Source organism: Trichoplusia ni (genome assembly GCF_003590095.1).
Source record: "Trichoplusia ni isolate ovarian cell line Hi5 chromosome 12 unlocalized genomic scaffold, tn1 tig00003884_group11, whole genome shotgun sequence".
NCBI classification, from domain to species: Eukaryota; Metazoa; Arthropoda; class Insecta; order Lepidoptera; family Noctuidae; genus Trichoplusia; species Trichoplusia ni.
Genome location: NW_020799701.1, coordinates 17,363 through 24,310, shown reverse-complemented (window position 1 = coordinate 24,310; position 6,948 = coordinate 17,363). Strand labels below are relative to the sequence as shown.

Genomic DNA, 6,948 nt, shown 5'->3' with positions numbered 1-6,948 from the left:
TTCATGTGTTTACGAATTAGGGGTAAACTTTCCTAAATCGTACTTTTTCCTAAAACGTACCCCATCGAGTTCTCGTTTCGTGAAACTGCAGTGGCGACGCAAGTGCTAGAAAATGAAACTACTAGTTGGCATTGTTCCGTGATCCGAGCAACGACTCCATGCTGCCGCTCCTTTTAAAATTATTCAAAAAGTAAGTAATTCTGCTGTTTTCAAGTAATATTTTTGGTTCATTCATAAGGTTTTCAATTTTCTTCACGCTGGGTTATGTAACTTTCGAAGCATCTTTTTTGATTCTATACATAATTGCGTTTTAAATTACTGTACATTTATGTTTAAGCCTGACAGCCATTTTGTTACGCGCCAAATTTGAAATCCTTAGTTAACTTGTGCCTAATTCGTACTCATCACTTTGTTCTATTTCGTACCGGTACAAATTAGGAATAATTGTTTCTTTTTTTTGTTTAAGATCGACATGGCTAAGCGACGATACAAAACTTGGTCAAGTGACGATATGGAAAAAGCCCTCAGTGCTTATAAAGATGGAAGTTTTAAAATTTAATGAAACTTGTCGTGTATTTAATATTCCAAAACCGACATTTCGGCGTCATTTAAAAGGATTGAATATGCACGAAGGAATTGGACGTCCGAAATATTTAACAAAAGCAATGGAAGACGAACTAGTTAACCATATATTGGAATTAGAATCCAGATTTTTTGGCGTTACCATACGTGATTTACGCCACTTAGCATACCAATTAGCGGAAAAATATGGTTTGCCTCACAAATTTAATCCGGAAACTAAACTAGCTGGGTGGAAATAGTACTATAAATTTTTAAAAACCCATCCTCAAATATCTTTAAGGACTCCAGAACCGACATGCATGGCTCGCTGCAAAGGCTTTAACAAAAAAACCGTTATGGAGTTTTTTGATAAATACGAAGCTCTTCTTGATGAAGGAAAATTTACGGCCCAGCAAATTTACAACGTGGACGAGACTGGCTTGAGTACAGTGCATAAGCCATAGATTATACACTAATACTGGTAGCATAAGCCTCAAAAAGTTCTAGCTCTTAAGGGTAAACATCAAGTTGGTGCCGTTACTAGTGGTGATCGGGGCTTGAACACAACATGTATCTGCTGTATGAACGCTGCCGGAGAATTCATTCCACCTATGCTAATATTCAAACGTAAAAGAATGACGGACGATCTTAAAAGAGGAGGACCACTAAATACAGTATACACTTGCTCTGAGAGTGGCTGGATAACTTCTGAGTTATTCGTCGATTGGTTAAAGCATTTCATAAAGTCTGTAAAGCTGCAGATATCCAAAGAAAAACAGGTTCTTCTCATTTTAGATGGGCATTCCACGCATACTAAAAACTTGGATGCCATTAACCTTGCACGAGACTATGGTATTGTAATGCTGTCCTTGCCACCGCACACCACACATAAACTTCAACCATTAGACCGGTCATTTTTTAAGCCACTGAAGCAAAATTTCAATGCTGCTTGTTCATCATGGATGAGAAATCACCCAGACTCCGTAATTAAGCAGGCAAACATATCAGAAATTTTAGGGATTTCTTATCCTCGAGCTGTCTGTATGGAGACAGCCATACACGGATTTGAATCTTGTGGGTTATGGCCTTGCAATCGATTGAAGATCAGAGATGACGAATATGTTATACTGGAAGATAATTATGAAGAGCTACTAGATGTAGGGCCATCAGTTAGCTCCCATTCGACTGTGGCAGCGGAATCTGTAATTGAAGTACAGAATCAGCCAGCGGCATTGCCATCTGATATTACACCAACGAAGACCCCTGCAGCAGTGACATGCAACCCACGACAGTGAGAGTCCGAAATCAAACGCAATTCGAGCAACCATACAAAGCCTTTCTCCATTGATTAGTCTACATAAGCCAAAAAGGGTAGTAAAAAATAAAACAACATCTCAAGTACTTACAGAAAGTCCTTATAAAAAAGAATTAGAAAATAAGTTAATAGATTCAAAAAATAAAAAACCTAACGAGTCAAAAAAGAAGGCTGTATGTAAAAATTTAAGTGGACAAGAAGTCGTCAAGAGGAAGAAATCCGAAGAAAGAAAGGTTACGAAGAAAGCAAAAAAAGAAAAGGAGAACGAAGAACAAAGCTGGTATTGTTTCTTCTGTAAAGAGAATAAAAAAGAAGACATGATACAGTGCACAGAGTGTGAAACCTGGATTCACGAACTTTGTGCCGGAGTTGACAAAAATGCACGTAATTTTATTTGTGATGATTGCAAAGAATTAGAAACAACAATAAGATATGCTATGCATACTTAAAATGTTAAATTTATATTAGAAATTATACCACAGATCTCGACAAACTAATCAGATTAGTTAAGCAATATAGTTACTATTACTTATGTATGTCAATTACTGTGATTATGAGACTGATATTAATCATAGGATCTTAAGTTTGTTATAGAGATATACGGGTACGATTAAGGAATATACAGGTACGTTTTAGGAAGATTTAAGCCTAAATCGTACCTTTTCCACTTTTTTTTTATTTAATTATTTCTAAGAAGTTATCTAAGTTTGAGTTCCATTTGTTATTTTTGTTGATTACTTAATAAATAAAGATTCTTGAAACACCAATTGAATGTTCATTTCTTATTTATATTTCCAAATAAGTAGCATATTCTCTTAGGGGGTACGAATAAGGCAAGTTTCCCCTAATACTTTTTTCAGTGGTTTGTTTAACTCTTTGTTAAGCAAGCACGTGACTCTAAGTTTCGACGCTGGATAACATAATTTTGGAATACTTGAAAAATCTTTATTTAATTTCGCCTATTTTCGGGTCCTAGTCCATTGTTAAGGCATAAGTGTGTGTCAGTCTACTGTTCCCGGTGTCCCAAAACACGTAGCAAAATGCTTTGTTTAAACTACCATTTTGTGTCAAATGTTTTTGTCGACACGCCTATTATATCATAAATCGTTGACCTCTGAAATATTACAAAGTGATTTGAATACCAGCGCTTCTATTGAACTTTTTATGACAAAAGTCACTGTTGAAGGCAGGGTATTGAGTTTCAACTGTTCATGAAGTTATTGAAATAATGTTAGTTCAATAAACGTGTTTTTACACCAGTATAAACATCACTAGACACTTTTTTTAAAACATACATTCTAAGCAATGCTAGTATTAGGAGACTGACTAGACAACTGGTAAACATACTCATATCTTTCTTAATAAATACAAATTACTGTAAAATTACTCAGATAAATGCTCGTGCATAGCAAAAAAACATTTGTCCTGCGTGGGAATCGAACTCACAACCTCCGGTGTAGCAGTCTACGCCACTACCAGACCAACAAACCAGTCAATCACCTTGTAAAGAAATGTTTTTAATGTTATTTTATACCTAATGTCTTTTATAACATCAATCAAAAAAATTATATTTGCTACCATACCAACTAATAAAAAAAGGTGAATTCAGTATTCTGAAAAGCGATTGTATTGCTAGTGTCGCAATACACTGTCGAAGGCTTAAATCCAGATATAGTGCGTATTCTTAAACTTCTGGACCTTTTTAAACATGTACGTTTGTGTCATCCAAAAAGCCAATTAAACAATTAGTCAAACTTATTATAAAGTTAATCAAATTACTTTTTAATTAATCTGAGCTACAATCATTGATTACAACACTTATTTATTAAAGAAACTGATTACATTCGAGGCGTCAAATAAATTAGGTTTCATTATAAATTACGGTTTTCTATCTGACTATTGCCACAGAATATAAAATAGTACTATGCATTGCATTTCTATTAAGTTGTTAGAGAGTGTTATTATATTAGTTTTAGTAATAAATTGCCAGTCTTAATAAAAGGAGTTGTGGAACTAGAAATGTTAAGTTTAAAGTTGTCTAGGCAAGAGAATAGAAATGTTGATGCTGTAACTTTTTAATAGAAATTATGCATAAGTAGGTCGGTCGTTAGACTGCCTTTGTGATTTGTAAATCTAATTAATAACTGATTTCATTAATAGAAAATCTATGAAACTTTGCGTCTTAAATACGTGCAGGAATTATTTTTATCACAAATATTTGAAAATTGAGAATCGAATCCATTGCCGCCGCTTGGTGATAAGGAGAAATCACAGCGACAGGACCTATATGTGTTATCTCGGAACGATAGCTCCCAGACCATTCGCAGGCACAGGGTAATTAGAAAAGTTTTAAAAGAATAACCAACACCCCAGCCAAATTCAAATGCATATTATTTTAATCATGATGTAGATAATTGGCATTAAAGAATAAAAGTAGGTAAGTATATTTTGATACATTACTAAGTTACAATACAATTTTAGGGATTTGTAAGTATTTAGCTTCTATTTTCGTGGTACAAAAAACACACACAAACACAACTGGTTGTAAGCATTTCTAATAACTCGCTAACGTAGTGATTGCCATACTATCGAAAGGCGTTGAAATATTTACAGCATTTCTTTGTAGCTATTTTCTACTTTTAGCTGTGTCGTGGTGGCCTAGCGGTATATGTGCATATTGCACGAGCCACGAGGTGCAAGGTCAATACCACGCAGGGAAAGTAGATACCAAATTAACTTTTTAAACTTATACTCATGTCCCTTTTATCATTGTTCAAAGTCACCTCTAACAAAACGGTGAAGGAAAACATCGTGACGAACAATATTGGAATCTAAATTTTGAATATTTACTTTGTAATCGCCCACTAAGTTAGCGCGGTAATTAATGTGAAGAATAAAATAAAAGCGTAAAAAGAGGCCTGTATGCCAGGAGTGTAACTAATATAGGCTTGTTTTTTGTAAAAGTAATAATAAAGATTATTTTAAAGTCATTTATTCGTTTGCAATACAAAAATATTTACAGCATCGTCGAGAATATCAAACATAACAAAATTATCGAGAGAATTAAATAGTTAACAGGTATTTACAATAGGCACGGTTGACGTAGCACCTTATTCCTCGTCGTCATATTCGTCATCGTCTTTGTCCACGAAGCCATATTCCTTCCCGTGAGCACTGCCTCCCTTCTTTCCATACCCTGATTCTCCGTGATGGTGGCTCTCTGAACCCTCCTCCGCGGAATGGCCAGCGTCACTGTCTTCGTTGTGCCCCTCAGCGTGGAACCCGGCCTTGCTGGAGTCACCCTTGTCGTAAGCAGAGTCGTGGTGTCCGCCTTCCTTGTGCGCGCCCTCCTCCTCACTGTGATGGCCCTTCTCGTAGCCGTGCTTCTTGAAGCTGCCGCTGTCATCAGCTACGTCGTAGAAGTCGTGGTCCTTCTTAAACTCATCCTTGTTGAAGACCTTGTGGTAACCGGTGACCTCCTCACCCTTGCTGAAGTGCTTCTTGTGTCCGTGGTCTCCACCCTTGTAGCCTTCACCAGACTCGTAGTGCTTGCCGTGAGCCGAGGCTTCGTCGTGATGTCCCTTCTTTCCTCCTTCGGCCTCGCTGGAGTATCCCTCCTTGTGCTCCTTGCCGTAATGTCCAGATTCTCCCTTAGCGTGATGGCCCTTTGACACGTAGCCCTTGCTGCCCTTTTCGCCGTGAGCTTTGTGATGTTTCTCGTCGTAGTCGCTGCCGCCGCCCTTGGCGAACTCGTGTCCATGTCCGTGTCCCACGAGCTCTCCGCCTTCAATGTATTCATCGGATTCGTCACTGTCGTCGTCATCGTCGTCATCGTCGTCCTCAGCGTCCTCAACAGCGATGGGTTTGGCTGCGATATATGGCAGAGGCACGGGTGCTGCTAGTTCGTACGCCTCCAGAGCTCCAAGTTTCGGCTGCAGGAGAGGAAGTGGTGCGGCGAAGGCGTTGTGCTGCGCATGGTAGGGTGCGGGCGCTCCCAGATTAATGAAGTTCGCGGGCCGTTGTTGTCGCTCCTGTAAATGTAGCTGGTGGCGGCGGGGGGCGCAAACACCTGCACGGCCGACGCTACGGTCGCAGCCAGCAGAACGTATAAGGCTGTGGTGGCCATGTTGAGATGTGTATCGTACTGCAACTCGTGCTGTAATAATTTCATCAGCCCGTTACCCAATATTTATATCTAGCCTAGAGACAAAGGTCCGTGAGTGTGTTCGCCACCTTTCTTGTAGCCGTGTAACAAATTATTTATTAGACGAGGTTATAGGTGACAAAGACGCTGTTAATGAAAAAAATTGGCTATTGTGCAATTTGCGGGCAAACTGACCGCACCGCAAACAGGCGTGAAATGCTTTTTCATAATCGAAGAGCCTACGCGACTCATTCAGAGCAAAAAGTTGCAATGACCTATTATGTAACTAATGTAATTATAATAACAATGAATTAATAAATCGTGAATTACGAACAAAATCACGGCTTCCAAAAGTCGGTCAGTGTCAGATGCGCTGGTGTTTTACTGTTAGTCAGAAAGGCAGCACATAACTGAAACCCTTTCCCTAGCTCCTAGCTAAAGTGTGGCCAACGGAGATGTCACGAAATTTCCTATACATATGGCACGGAAAGGTGATTGAAAGGTGATCGGGGATCGAACCCAACATTTTCTACTCTCCTCTTTATATTTTCCTTGATTATAAAGATCTTTTATAATCGTCTATATCTATTAAAACGTCTTTTGCGTCCACATACGTATAGTAAACGAGTATACATAAGTTTATACGTGGTTATTTCTCAGCAGAAAATTAAAATCAAATCTTAACCAACTTCCTGGTTTACAATAATTAGCTTAAGTTTTGCTTGCGTTGCGTGTCACGCAATGTAAGCAAAACTTTGGGCTACGTTATAATGAAATGGATTGGATTGAATGAAGCTGGAAGGTAAAAACGAAGGAAGTTTATAATAAAACGAAAAACTAATCGAATATGGCGAACACATATTTTCAGAAGTACATACTTTGATTCAATAAAAAATTACCATGGTTGTTAAGTATTTTTATATCACAC

General features: G+C 38.1%; 1 long non-coding RNA gene and 1 pseudogene across 1 annotated transcript; one reads left to right on the top strand and one right to left on the bottom strand.

The window, feature by feature from the left end:
- The first annotated feature begins 26 nt into the window (after window positions 1-26).
- LOC113506365 lies at window positions 27-797 on the top strand. The gene is made up of 2 exons (XR_003401721.1): window positions 27-190; window positions 467-797. It is a non-coding gene; the product is annotated as an uncharacterized LOC113506365 (long non-coding RNA).
- Window positions 798-4,810: 4,013 nt separating this feature from the next.
- LOC113506366 lies at window positions 4,811-6,405 on the bottom strand (annotated as a pseudogene).
- Between the last annotated feature and the right edge of the window lie 543 nt (window positions 6,406-6,948).